Genomic DNA, 14,734 nt, shown 5'->3' with positions numbered 1-14,734 from the left:
TTCAATGAGAGCCTACCGGGCCTCCGTTTCCTTGGCCGCCTCCGCCTTAAGTCGCCCTGCCTCGGCCTGCAGCCGGCCCTTGTCACCGACCAGCTACTCTTGCAGCCGGCCGGCATAGGCAACGGCCAGGTGGAGCTGATGGCCAGCTCGGATCAGCCGGGTTCACCAGGCCGGCACCTCGGCTGCAGCGGGTACACAACAAAGACTCAGAATCAAAACAAAGTCAAAAATACTTTAAGATTCGACCCAACTACTACATAGTTGGCCCAGATCTCAGGGGCTACACCCAGTGGATGCGCTAGCGCGCCCCCACTAAGAGCACACAAAAACTTACCTTCGGCAAGGCGGAGCGCCTCCTCCCTGGCGGCAAGCCGCCCCGTGAGCTGCTGGTGCTTGTCCAAAAGCCGGTTGTAGACACCGATCCAGTAAGCATCCAGTGGCTGCAGAGAACAAGAGTCAGCTCAAGATGGAGCATTTAATATTCGACCCAACTACTACGTAGTTGGCCCGAATCTCGGGGGGGGGGGGTGCGCTAGCGCCCCCCCACTTATCAGCCGCAAGAAGAAAGCAGAAGACAGAGGGAAGAACTTACCAGCACGGCGCACTCCAGCTCCCGTGCCCACTCCGCTTCGGCCTGAGGGAAGGCCTGAACCCGCTCCGCGCATCCGCGGAGGCACTCGCTCATAGCGGCCATAGCGGCCTCCTCCTGCTTCAGGGGCCCGAAGGCGGCCTGGCTGTGCCCGGCCTGGGCTAGCTACGACCCAGCGCCAAGGCGGCCTCCTGGCACCTTAGACGGCTGCCTAATCGCCAGGGTGTGCTCGCTGCTCGTCGTCTCCTCCATGGCCGGCGTCCTCTCCGGCACGACGTCCAGCATCACCCTCGGCGCCGCGTCCGGCGTCGCATGCGGCGCCGCGTCCTACGGTGCTCCACCGATCGGCGCCTGAGGCGCCCCGTCCACTGTCGCCCGTGGCATTTCCTCCGGGACGGCCCCACCTCCTCCTTCCTTCACCTCCACCCGCTCGACCTCGTCGGCCCGCGGCGGGGTGTCGTCCCCGATCACCACGACCTCCCAGTCATCCATCACCATCTCCGCCCCGCCATCCTGGTCGCGCTCCCCCTCCGACGGCGACATGAAAACCATTCTCGCAGCTCCATGCCCGCCGGCATCTCAGGCCACGCAGGCTCCTCGGCGGCCCGCTCCCTCGCCGACGCGGACCTGGCCCAAGCCTGGGCCAACGCTGCCTCCATCTCTGCCATGACCCTATTTTGGTCCCACCAGGCCAGGCCCTCGGTGTCGGCCGGATCCAGGGCAAGGTCCCTGTCGGGAACCTCCTCATCCCAGTTGATGGCGCTGGACCAGGTCTTCCGGAACACGACACCGCCCCCAGCTACGGCCTCCGTCGCCGCCAGCGCCAGCGCCATCGACGACCTGCATCACGACAAAGTAATCGTGTGAAGAAAACGGTTCGGCAGCTCGCCGGAGTCAGCATGGCAACATACCCGACCACCAGCGGGACGGCCGGCCTTGCCGCCACCACCGGGGCAGCTCGGTGCTTCTTCTTGGCAGGCGGCTTGCTGTTTGCGGCCGGCTTCACTGCGCCCTTGGCGGCCGGGTTTCTTGGCGCCACGTTGTCCTTCCCGTGCGGACGGCTGGCTGATGCCGGCGCGCGCTGTGACCCGGCTCCTGCCACGTCATTGCCTCCTCCCCTCGGCGGCACTATACCATCGGCGCGTGATAGTATATCCGGCGTCACCGTCCAAACAAATCTTGCAAGGGATCAGAATAGCAGAAACTTACCCGCAAGGTGCACCTCGTCGACCTCGGCGTTGGCCATATCCTAGTCCCCGGCGAGGGTCGCCGCCTCCTCCGACCCGGCCTGCTGGGCAGCCCCCACTTGCGTCGTTGCACCCTCATATGGATGCCAGACGGCATTCAGCAACACCTCCCTCGTCGTGTCGGGACGGAGGAGAAGATGAGATGCAGCAAAGTATGAGGACCAGGGACTCACCGCCGGTGCCGGGTTCCCTTGGCTGTAGGGAAGTTTCCCAAACTGCCAATCCTCGTTTAGCCTGGCCTTCAAGATATCATTGACCCGGTCGGCGACTTGCACCTGCGTCACCCGCCGGGACGATATCCGGTTGGGATATTGGAGGCCGGCCATCTGGCCGATGATATGGGCCGGCCATCTGGCCGATGATATGCGTCCCGCGCTGCAGCGGCAGCACCCGCCGCACAATGAAGGCGGCGATGAGGTCCTTCCCGGTGAGCCCCTCCCGCATCGCCATCTCCATCACCCGTTTGCTCAGATTGAGCACCTCCTGCGTTCCGTCCTTGGGGTAGTAGGACCAGTTGGTCTTCGCCTGCGGCATCACGTCTGCAAAGGGCTGAAGGTTGATGTAGTCCGCACCAAGGTTGCGGACGTAGAAGAAGGAGTTCTGCCATTTCTTGGCAGACTCCTCCAATGGCATCTTGGGGCACCCCCCGCGTGTCCGTAGTGTGACGACGGCGGCCCCGTAGGCGGACATGACGCCAGCCTTTGGCCCCTGCTGCTTTAGGAAGAAGAAGTGAACCCAGAGGTCGACGGTGGGCTCGACGCCCAGATACCCCTCGCACTGGGTGACAAACCCCGAGAGCTATAGAATCGCGTTTGCGCCCAGATGATGCGGTTGGAGCCCGAGGAACTCCAGGAACACATGGAAGAAGTCGCTCGCGGGGAGATCGAACCCGCGTTCGAAGTGGGTGAAGAAGACCACACGTTCGGTCCCCTCCGGCTGTGGCTCCTTCTCGCTGTCCGGCAGGCGCAAGGCCACATCCGTCTCCGGCGGCAGCCACCGCGTGTCGCGCAAGTACTTGACGCCCCCCGCGGTGATGTTGGGTCCCATCCACGAGCTTGATGGCAGTGCCATCGGTGGAGCGGGGCGTGTGGGTGAAAGGAAGAAGAGAGAGAGAGTGGCGGCAAAGTTTCGCTCAAGAGCGGTGGAGCGTCGCAGCGTGCGGCGGTTGCAGAAGCAAGAAGTAGAGAGGAACAAGAAGATGGGGGGCGCGGGCGTGAATAATTTCCACCGCCCCCTCCCTCCAATTTATAAGCCATGGTCCGATCATGGGGAATTGGGATCGTCTACGTCCACCCCTCCCACTTCCCCGCAATAAGTGCGCATGTACCACGTGCACATTAACTACCTCGAGAATGGCAACCGCCCGCGGATGCCGCAATAAATCCGCGCACGTGGGCCAAGGGCGCAAAGTGGCAGGTCCCAGCCCACGGACCTGTCCCGTCGCGCGCCTGCTGTCAGGCCCCCTCAGCTCCCGAGCGCTACGTGGCGCCCACGCTGAACCCAAGAGATCCCGCTCAAGATTCGACGGATTCCTCGGTTTCCCGTCCATGCCGGGATGTCGTGATCCGGCTTCCGGAAGTCGGCACACAGTCAGTGTTGCCAGACCAGGCGGTCGCAAGCTCCACCAACAACAAGTCGCCTTCTCAGGGGGTGAAACTACGAAGGCCCCCTTGCTTGAAGCCGGCGAGCCTTCATAACTTCGGGGACTATTGTCGGGGGGAGGGGGTGAACCCCGGGCAGGCAACGGAACCCGGATCATTTTCAAAAACATCGGGGCCGGCATCGCCCCTCAATCCGGCTTGCACTTGGCCGGGTTCCTCAACCCGGCCAAGTCCCTCAACCCGACCAAATCCCTCAAGCCGGCCAAGACTGCAACGCGGCCAGGCCGGCTGGCGCGTGCCGGCCGAACCCGGCAAACCGAGACTTCTCCAGCAAGCCAACTCCCTCATGGTGTCTTCCTCAACCTGGCCATGGTCAGCTCCCGTCTCATTCAAGACGTACGATGGAACAAGTCCCCATAGAGGGGATGAGCGTGGCCATAGTGACCCACCAACTCCTCTGACTAACAGGGGAGTGGCAACGGTGGTCCACCTACTCCGCTGACCGAGGCCGGCGTGGCCACAGTGCGCCCCTCGCCCTGCTGATCCAAGCCGATGGTGACTAGGCGGTGTGCCACTGTGGCTGAGCCGGCCCAACCACTTTGTGACGATCGACAAGACGAAGAACAGTGCCCTCTGGTGCACGGGGCCCGCGCCTGGAGAACCCGCGAATCCTGGCACCCAGCGGGCTCCAGCAACGACTTCCCAGGCGAGGACATCTCGGCCCTACGGCCTTGTATCTTTACCATTGTAACACTGGGGGGTTGACCTATAAAACCCCCCAGGATCCCCCATGTACACGGGCAGACGCACAACCGATCCACCCATAGAACACACACACGGAGAAGGAGCAGCCTAAGCCTTGGCCTGTCTTCCTCCCTCCCCCAAACAGTTCTAGGAGCAACACTGTACTACTCCACATATAAACCACTCTTGGCAGAACTAGGGGTGTTATCTCTCCGGAGAGCCCCGAACCTGGGTATGTCTTGCGTCCCAAGCTCGCTCATGCCGACCTCGCCTCTGGAGCCCACTGGCGCCCTCAAGCCTCCTTCTCTCTTTAGCCATCTTGTGGCATCTACCATGCACCCACCATGATAACTGCTCTACTAGGATAAGCGGAACAATATTCTTTACTGTGAATAGTGTGCTCTGTTGGGCACACAAGTATGTGGATCATAGCCTTGGGTGAGCAATGTGCCCGCACGCGTCGTGCTAGCTCGATGTTCCTTGTATGCTAAGTTTCCATTAATTAATGGCACTTTATGAACATGCCACTGTCTCCCGCCATTTCCTCATCGGTTTCCTACCACCCAGCGATATTGTGCATAAACCTAGGCGGCGTGCAACGCACGGAGGCAACAAGTGCAGCCTGTAGCACATGCACCTTTTCCAAGCATGCCAACCCACCAAAGCGCCACCTCTGCCATCAACCTCGTCGACGAGGAGAATGAGAAGGCGCCATGGCCCGTCGAGGCCAATGCGCTCCCCGGCAACGTGATGGACGATGTCGTGATACGCGTCATCGCCAGGTTGAGCAGTCCCTTGGCGCATGGCGCTTCAGCGCCGCTGATCAAGATAGGCATGTCAGTGCCGAGAGGCTGCAGCTCGCCGCACAACATGATCGATGGCGCGCTGCGGAGCAAGCTAGGCGCATCCCCACCGATAGGCTGCAGGTCGCCGCACAGCGAGACCGTTGGAGCGCCACAGAGCAAGAGGCGCGCCGCGCCGCACAGCAAGATTAGATCCATCGGCGCTTGCGTGCTGTCGACAGGGCATCACAGCTGGGTACACGTCCCGTCAGTACCCCCATTCCTCGCCAGGAGTGGGCAGAGGCCCTCTGCGTCGTACTTGCACTAGAGGCCGGCCGCGCCGTACTTGTACCAGAGGCCCGCCGCGCCGTTTGTATGGGTCGCGCCGTTTGCCTTGTCCGTGGCCCGCTCGATGCTAATGCCCTACTCGCTAGTTTCGATTGCCTCCTTGGCCCAGGTGTCCACCTAGGCACAGTAGAGGAACATGGCCATCGCATCCTCGAGCTGGTGATCTCTGATGAAATAGCCGACTTGGAGCTCGAGATCGCGCTCCAGATGTGTGACGCCCTCGATTCAATCGTACACTAATTATACACGCAAATGTGTACGATCAAGATCAAGGACTCATGGGAAGATATCACAACACAACTCTAGACACAAAATAAAATAAATCAAGCTTTATATTACAAGCCAGGGGCCTCGAGGGCTCGAATACATAAGCTGGAATACACAAGAGTCAGCGGAAGCAGCAATATCTGAGTACAGACATGAGTTAAACAAGTTTGCATTAAGAAGGCTAGCACAAAAGCAACAATGATCGAAAAGGCAAGGCCTCATGCCTGGAAGCCTCCTAACTACTCCTGGTCGTCGGCGGTCTCCACGTAGTAGTAGTCATCGGCGGTGGCATCTGGCTCCTGGGCTCCGACATCTGGTTGCATCAACCGAAAAGAAGAAGAAAGGGGGAAAAGGGGAAGCAAAGCAACCCTGAGTACTCATCCAAAGTACTCGCAAGCAAGGATCTACACTACATATGCATCGGTATCAATGAAATGGGCTGTATATGTGGACTGAACTGCAGAATGCCAGAAGAGAAGGGGAAAGCCTAGCCTATCGAAGACTAGCATCCTCTGGAAACCACCATCTTGCAGCAACATGAGGGTGTAGAGTAGCATAAAGTAAAGTAGTAGAAGTGTTATCAATCTCGGCCAGAGATCCTTTCTCGACTCCCTGCGAGAAAGCAATCCCAGAGCCATACTATCCAGTTATCACCTCATATCCAAGTCTCATCTCAAGTATCCAGTTCTAGTTGTATCGATCGGGATACAACTCCAAGTGTCCGTTACCGTAGGACAGGCTATCGATAGATGTTTTCTTCCCTGCAGGGGTGCACCAACTTACCCACCACGCTCGCTTAACTTCGGCCAGACAAACTTTCCTGTGTCATGCCCGGCCTCAGCCAAACAATACGACGCAACCTGACCTAGGCTTAATAGAGAGGTTAGCACATCGGACTAAACCTATGCCCCCAGGGGACATGGGCCATCTCCCCGGGAACTCCTGCACGTTGCGTGGGCAGCCGGTGAGCAGACCTAGCTACCTCCTTCAACAAGGCAGGTGCTTACGCAGTCAAACCCGACGCGACCTGCTCAGTCGCTGACGTCTATTAAGCTTCGGCTGATGTATACGACGCAGAATGCCCATACTATGCCCACGTGATGGTTAGTGCTATCAGGCAGAGGCCCCTCGGATCAAATATCCAAATCGTAGTGGATTAGGAACGCGCGGTAAGAAGCAGAGACTCGCGAAAGATATGACCCCGTTGCCCCGTCTCGAGGACTTGCGGCAAGGGCTAGGAATGCTCGGCTACGCCTCGTAATTATCTCGCGGGCACCCTCCAGGTCAACTTGTCTCCACATCACTCGCAATTAAGCTCGCGCGGGTACCCCTCAGGCCCGACCCGTCTTTGGTAACATGGTTCAGTGTAAAGTCATAGTAACCATAGTGACTGTGTGTCCAAACATCAAGGGGAAAACCTGAGGAATCACCCCCGGTGGATTCCACTCGATGTAATCATCAAGGTGAACGTAAGAAGAACCACCCCCGAGGTTCACACTTGAGGGGTTGCACGACAGAGTCATATCGGAAGTGGTTAAGGCGGAATCACCCTCGATGACCACAACCGAATAGCTACACTACTGGGTTAACATCAGAAGTGTTGTAGAGGTCTCACCCTCGGCACTCGATAGTAACCCAGTAGTGTCGAGCAACTAAGGGGAAAGTGATGTGCGATGCCGGGGCCTGGTCTTCGATCCCGTTGATCGGGTCCAATGATGAAGCAAGGGCAACAAGGACAAGGTGGGGGTCACTGATGGATCACTAACCAACCTATACTAAGCAGTTTAGGATAAGCAGGTAGGTATCAATAAGCAGGTTACAAAAGCAGGCTATGCATCAGAATAGGAGCAATCAATTACAGTAGCAAAATCTAATGCAAGCATGAGGGAATGGAATGGGCGATATCGGGATGATCAAAGGGGGGGCTTGCCTGGTTGCTCTGGCAAGGAGGGGTCGTCATCGACGTAGTCGATCACAGGGGCAGCATCGGTCTCGGGGTCTACCGGAGAGAAGAGGGAGAAGAAACAGTAAATATAAAGCAAACATAGCATCACAAAGCATAACGTGGCAATATGCTGTGCTGGGTGTGACCTAACGTATGGCTACACGATATAGGTGAAGGGGGAAAAGAACCGGGAATGTTTTCCCGGTTCCGGACCTGTGTCAGACAGATGTCCGGAGAGGAATGTTCCATGTTCAGATAGTTAGAGGCATCTGACAGGTATGTGTTTAGTGTATTCGGGTTCGTTGGATTTTTCTGAGCAACTTTCACATATAAAACTATTTCATTTGACTTACGGTTTATTTCCTATTAATTTTCAAAGCTTTAAATCATTTTCTAAATTTCTGGAATTGTTTAATACGAGTTTGACCAAGTCAAAACGACTGGTCAAATAGTGAAGGGGGTGGCCCACATATCATAAACTATACCTAAACAAATAAATAAATCTAACCTTTTTTTAATGGGGGCCTACATGTCATCTACTACTAGACTAACTTAGCAATAATTTAATCCTATGCTAGACTAAACAAGGGGCCGGCTCATACACACACCTACGCACACATCTAGCGGCAACAGCACACATAGCAGCAGCTCCTAGTGGCAGCAGCTTGCGAGCAAGGCAGCGATAGCAGTAGAGCAGCGGCAACTAAGCAGCAGTAGTTAAAGCAGCAGTGGCAAGGCAGCAGCACAAGTAGAGCAGCGGCACAATCGGCAGCATCAGGCGCGGCAGCAAAAGCAGCAGTATGGACAGCTGAGCGAGCGGCGTGACGGGGGCGTGCGGCCGGCGCAGCACGCCCAAGTTAACGCGGCCAGGGGATGTCTTGGGCACGCGGCACGGCAGGGAGGAGCCCAGGTCACGGGCTAGGCGCGGTGAGCGCGGCCAGGGGCGAGCGGGCACGCGGAGCTCCGGGCGAACTCAAGGGCCGAGGCTACAGAGCAGCAGCGATAGAAGCAGCAGCAGCGCGAGCAGCGTGAGCAGCGGACGGCTGCGGGCTCGCAGGCAGGGGAGCGCGGGGAGCGGCAGCGGGCGCGGCCAGGGAGAGCGGGGAACCGACTATCGTCGGGCGCGGCGCGGAGGGCGGCGACGGCGTGCAGCAGCAGAGCAGTAGCACTTGGCAAGAGCTGCAGCGCGACACACACATACGCGTATGCGTACAAGAGAGCTCCGTTGTGTTCGGGGATGACGGCTATGACAACAAATCGAGCGGGCAAGGAGGGGGATGGACGTGGCTCACTGTGATGGAGGTCGTGGATGTGCTCGGAACCGCGGGGAGGCGCCGGTGGTGGAGATCGACGGCGATGGCGCCGTGGCCGTGGCGGGGAAGACGACCAGATGGCGAGGTTGTGGAGGGCTTCAGCTCGAACCAGAGGTTGTAGGAGATGCAGACGAGGCCGACGAAGCTCTAGAGCATATCCTCGCGGGTCGGGGACGGCTCCGGCCATGGGAACGGTGGTGGCGCGTCGACGGCAGCTCGGGCACGAGGTCCAGAGGAGAAGCGCGAGAGGGAGAGGGGAAAATATCAGGGGCTAGGGTTTCGGCGGTCGAGGGGGGGTCTTGGAGGCGGGGGCACGGGGTGGATGGTCGCCACGCACGGCCATCGCCGGCGGATGGCTGCCACGCCTTTCCCCGTCTCATGTAGTGAGAGGGAGAGGACGAGTGGGGGTGGTTGGGCCGGTTTTAGCTTAATGGGCCAAGGGTCCAGTAGTTTAGGCCCCCTTTTTTTGTTTTCTCTTATTTCCTCTCGTTTCTAATTCTTTCTGCTAACAGTTAAATTTTGTTAAATATGAAAATTGCCGCATAAAAATATTGCAATACAACAGAGCTCCACAAAAATGTTTTAGGCCATATGGGAAGGTCTAATAATTTATTTATTTTTGAAAAGGCCAATTTAATTATTGTTGGACCACTTTAAATATTTCTAGGGGCATCTAGGAATCCGAAAGAGGTTGGTTCCAACATGAAAAATAACCAGAGATTATTTTCCGCACTTTGAACATTTTAGATTTTACGTTTGAAAACTTTTATTTTTTACTTTAATTTAAAATTTGAATTTGGATTGCGATTTGGATCAAGTGAAGATTAGCAATAGTAATGTGATGACATGTCACCTTTAATATGGGATTACTGTAGCATGACACTAGGGGTGTTACAAATCTCCTCCACTACAAGAAATCTCGTCCCGAGATTTAAGTAGGGAAGTAAAGAGTAACTTCAGGAGAAGTGACCCTTATAGGGTTAATTATCTGGTGAACAATTCAGAGAATGAGGCAGAAATATCTCTCGAGTTGAAACTTAATAAAACATCGAGAGAATTAAAGTAGGCATGAGAATTTTTCAAGCCATAGGCAAATGTTCGATGCCTGAAACAGAGGGTGAGAGGGGCTCAAAGCAACGAAATAAATATCGTGTCTGACACCATAATATAATAAGTGAGGGAAGGTGGCTCTTAAAATACATACGAAGCCAAGTGTATGGTATACTTCAGAATCAAGGTTGTACAGGAGAGTCAAGTTTCGATCCTGTGGAACTGTGGGTTATGGGCCCACCATGTGGGTTAAAAAGTAGGAAGGGTGCTGACTTCTTGCATGGTCATGATAGCAAGGCATGTCAAAGGATAGCCTGTCAGTTATGTTGGTAACAACGTTGGTACCAAGGGCGGGGGACAAAGAGAACCATTTTCCTGCTCGTTGAAACGAGGCGGACCAATAGGCAAAGTTCTCGTCCATCGGTGGTTACCGGAATGTCAACAACAATAATAACAGGGTCTTACTGCCAAATTGTGCACCGAGGTGTTTACATAAGTAGGGAATTATTTCTGCTTATATCATATAGATCACAAGAAGGTTAAACAACCCAATGGAAAGGAAAAATGAAATTATCGGATTAATCAGACCAATGGAAAGGAAAATGTGTTTACACACAAGAATTGGGAGTATATCCTTCCCAAGGGGAAGCGGAGCAGGATATACATGATATGAATACAAGTGCAAAAGCATTTAGATAAGGGGGCGAGGGAAGAATCATGATATTACCCATACAATGGTGTTTGGATAATTGATCAAGAAACTTTTAGCATCGTGCTTCAAATGTGCCTATTGAAGATTGGATTACCACAGACATGCTTCGAGATAGCATTGACATGGTTTTCAAGCAAAGGTCAGACTTTGGATACACAAAGGATCCATCGAAAACAACTTAGAAAATTAGTCATACAATTTCAGCAAGGAAAAGATGAGGGTGTGGCCGACGGGCTCAGCAACGATCCATCGACATGTCAAAAAGGATGTATTTCCAAAATTATATGAACAAGTTTGTGTTGGGGAAGGCAAGAATGTTGTCGATGATAACACAAATCATCGAGTGGGAAGGATTGTATTTCTCATCATGAATTCGATTGATATCCTAGAAGAGCTCAGAATGCTGATGATGATCACGACACATTTGTCGAGAGATTTCATGAAGATGTAATCAATCAGCGACGACATCAAGTCAAAGGAACGATAAAGCGAAAGATTATTGGAACCACAGGTACGACACAAACTCGAAATCGAGCTTGTTGTTCAAGGCGAAACGATATGACGAGGAAGATCGATGTAAGATTAGCTCATCATGAAAATTGTGCTCCGGGAAGGACCATGTAGCACAGTTAAAATTTAGCACGATATTGATATAGCCGATCTGGCTAGGAATGACTTGAAGGATTATTAAACTTGTAAGCAATGAAAATTACTTAGAGTTATTGAATTAGAGTGTGGAATCGATTCTCTTATCGGTGTTCTCGAGTGACTAATAACTCAAACCTGGGGGAAAATCTGAAATCAGTGAGAAGTAATACTAGATGAATACCATAGGAAGCAACTCAGTTCTTTGATATTCTCGAGATACTGGAGGGTAATACTCGAAGGAAGACCAAAATAGAGGTTGCGGAGTTGCATTGATCTGCAGAAGAAAAGTGCATGAACTTGTCCGATAAATGGAATGAAAGGGGAACAATCATGGTCAGAACCACGGTTGCAAAGTATTATTATCACAAGAAGCTTACATGATAAGTTCAACATTAGGTCCATGGGCTTGAATACAAAGTTCAAGGTCGAATCCCACTTCTTCAATGCATAACCCTCCATTCACTTCTTGTTTTCGATGAAGTCTTAGTGTTGAAATTATATCTCGCAAAATGCCAGAAGAGTATGACTCGTGAAAACTCCCGGGTTCACACGGATTAGGGATGGCATAGGTTCAACCCATAGGGGCATCTTAGGAACATATACCGTAATCTTCAGGAGTAATTAACACTAGCTCGGAAGCATACCATGTTTGACGAAAGGAGAGGATACAAGTTACCAAAGGCATTATGTATCCAAGGGATGTTCACAAGGTTACTGCATATGAAGGACGCTGTCGGATAGAACCCCACAAAGGATCTGGTGGTTCACAAAGGATCTGATGTGAGCATTGGTACTCAACCAGAAGAAGAAAGAATGCAAGGACATCAGATTATAGGATCGACTTACTAATTCTAAGCTCGAATGCAAAGAGAATTATGATTTCCAAAACAGGGGATCAAAAGCAGAGGCTCTGATCAAAGAAAATTAAGTAGAATAGACATAGATCGACAATCAATCAAGGTTTGATTTGTCGAAGACCAGCTCATGTCCGGGGGGACATCTGAGCAGAAGGGAGAATTCTAACTATGAATGATGATTGCAAGCATTCACAAGCATATCGAATCAAATGTTCAAAATAAAGATGACAAAGGATACTACTGAATATTGGCAGACATATGGAAAGTAACCATAATGCAACTAGACAAGTATTTGGAGAGCAATAGTTGGAGAGGATTATTGGAAGATCGGATAGTATTTCAAAGTATCTTGTGAATCACTTGATCAACTAGGAATGAACAAATCCTCGCTAAGTGTGAGGAATTATTCATAGATGTATTCATGTGGCAAAGAATCACAAGGAAGTGACATAGGGGATTCTTAAAAGTCGAAGAATAATTCGATGCATCTTGTAATAACAAGAGCAACTGGGAATGATTGTTTGAACGACAAGGGTATGAAGTTTTCCGTAAGGATATATCAGAGGTAGCGAGTTGCAAAAACGACGAGCACAAAAGTCTCGGAAAATACTGAAGGGTACCTTCGGAATCTTCTGGTGGAGCAGACCCTCATCTGGAATGAAGGGGCTCTCCGGGAGAAAGTATTTACGAGAACCTAGAGTTAGAGTTAGCAAAATGTTTAACCCGAATAGACGAGAGATCAGAGTCCCAGAGTATAGATGAGGAATAAAAGATCCTAATATCACCCAATGGCAACGTCGGCCCATAAGCCACATAGCCAAGTTAGTAAAACAGTTTTGGACGACTAGACTCATCTTTGGCCAAGGAGTTGGAAAGGGGGGCTACCTACAGGCAGTCGGCTCTGATACCAACTTGTGACGCCCTCGATTCAATCGTACACTAATCAAACATGCAAATGTGTACGATCAAGATCAAGGACTCACGGGAAGATATCACAACACAACTCTAGACACAAAATAAAATAAATCAAGCTTTATATTACAAGCCAGGGGCCTCGAGGGCTCGAATACACAAGAGTCAGCGGAAGCAGCAATATCTGAGTACAAACATGAGTTAAACAAGTTTGCCTTAAGAAGGCTAGCACAAAAGCAACAATGATCGAAAAGGCAAGGCCTCCTGCCTGGGAGCCTCCTAACTACTCCTGGTCATTGGCGGTCTCCACGTAGTAGTAGGCATCGGCGGTGGCATCTGGCTCCTGAGCTCCGACATCTGGTTGCATCAACCGGAAAGAAGAAGAAAGGGGGAAAGGGGAAGCAAAGCAACCGTGAGTACTCATCCAAAGTACTCGCAAGCAAGGATCTACACTACATATGCATCGGTATCAATGAAATGGGCTGTATATGTGGACTGAACTACAGAATGCCAGAAGAGAAGGGGAAAGCCTAGCCTATCGAAGACTAGCATCTTCTGGAAACCACCATCTTGCAGCAACAGGAGGTAGTAGAGTAGCATAAAGTAAAGTAGTAGAAGTGTTATCAATCTCGGCCAGAGATCCTTTCCCGACTCCCTGCGAGAAAGCAATCCCAGAGCCATACTATCCAGTTATCACCTCATATCCAAGTCTCATCTCAAGTATCCAGTTCTAGTTGTATCGATCGGGATACAACTCCAAGTGTCCGTTACCGTAGGACAGGCTATCGATAGATGTTTTCTTCCCAGCAGGGGTGCACCAACTTACCCACCACGCTCGCCTAACTCCGGCCGGACACATATTCCTGGGTCATGCCCGGCCTCGGCCAAACAATACGCCGCAACCCGACCTAGGCTTAATAGAGAGGTCAGCACGCCGGACTAAACCTATGCCCCCAGGGGTCATGGGCCATCTCCCCGGGAACTCCTGCACGTTGCGTGGGCGGTCGGTGACACTACTAAAAAAAGACACATCCGTGACATTTTGGGCCGAACGAAATTTTTTTCTGTCATACATATGACACTTCTATGACGATAATTGTGACAAAACCCGGTATCATCATAGATGTGGTGGGCTCCTACTTCTATGACAAAAAATCATGACAGGAAATGGGCTTTTCGTCCTGGGCGGGCCGGAGACGCAGCTGCATGACATTCTTTGGGCCGTCCATGACGGAAAAACCGTGGTAGACGCGAGGGCGAGGAAAATTTTGGGGAGTTCCCGGTTACGGTGGGAGGTCGGGGGCCGAGCGATGCGCGTTTCTCTCGTACACGTACGCACGTGTGTGCGAGGCGTTGGCTCTAACTGAACCCGAGTGAGGCATTGGGCTCTAACGGAACCCGAGCGATTGCACTGCAGGCTACGCGTTACTGAACCCGAGCGATCGATCGATGGTCGTTAACTGAACCCGATAGAGCGATTCCTTCGCTACTGCTGCTAACGGAAGCCGATCGATGCTGCCTCTGGGATGAACAGTGAGCGTTGCGGGGGGGTTTGGATGAACAGTGAGCGGTGGCGTTGCCTCTGGATGAACAGGACCCCGTGGTGTGGTGGAGGGCTGGATGAACAGTAGACGGTGGAGGGGTGCCCGTGGAGGGGTGGTTGAACAGGACCCCGTGGTGTGGAGGGCTGGATGAACAGTAGACGGTGGAGGGGTGCCC

The sequence above is a fragment of the Triticum aestivum genome, chromosome 2D (genome assembly GCF_018294505.1).
Source record: "Triticum aestivum cultivar Chinese Spring chromosome 2D, IWGSC CS RefSeq v2.1, whole genome shotgun sequence".
In the NCBI taxonomy this organism is placed as follows: Eukaryota; Viridiplantae; Streptophyta; class Magnoliopsida; order Poales; family Poaceae; genus Triticum; species Triticum aestivum.
Note: the sequence above shows the minus strand (reverse complement) of the source record.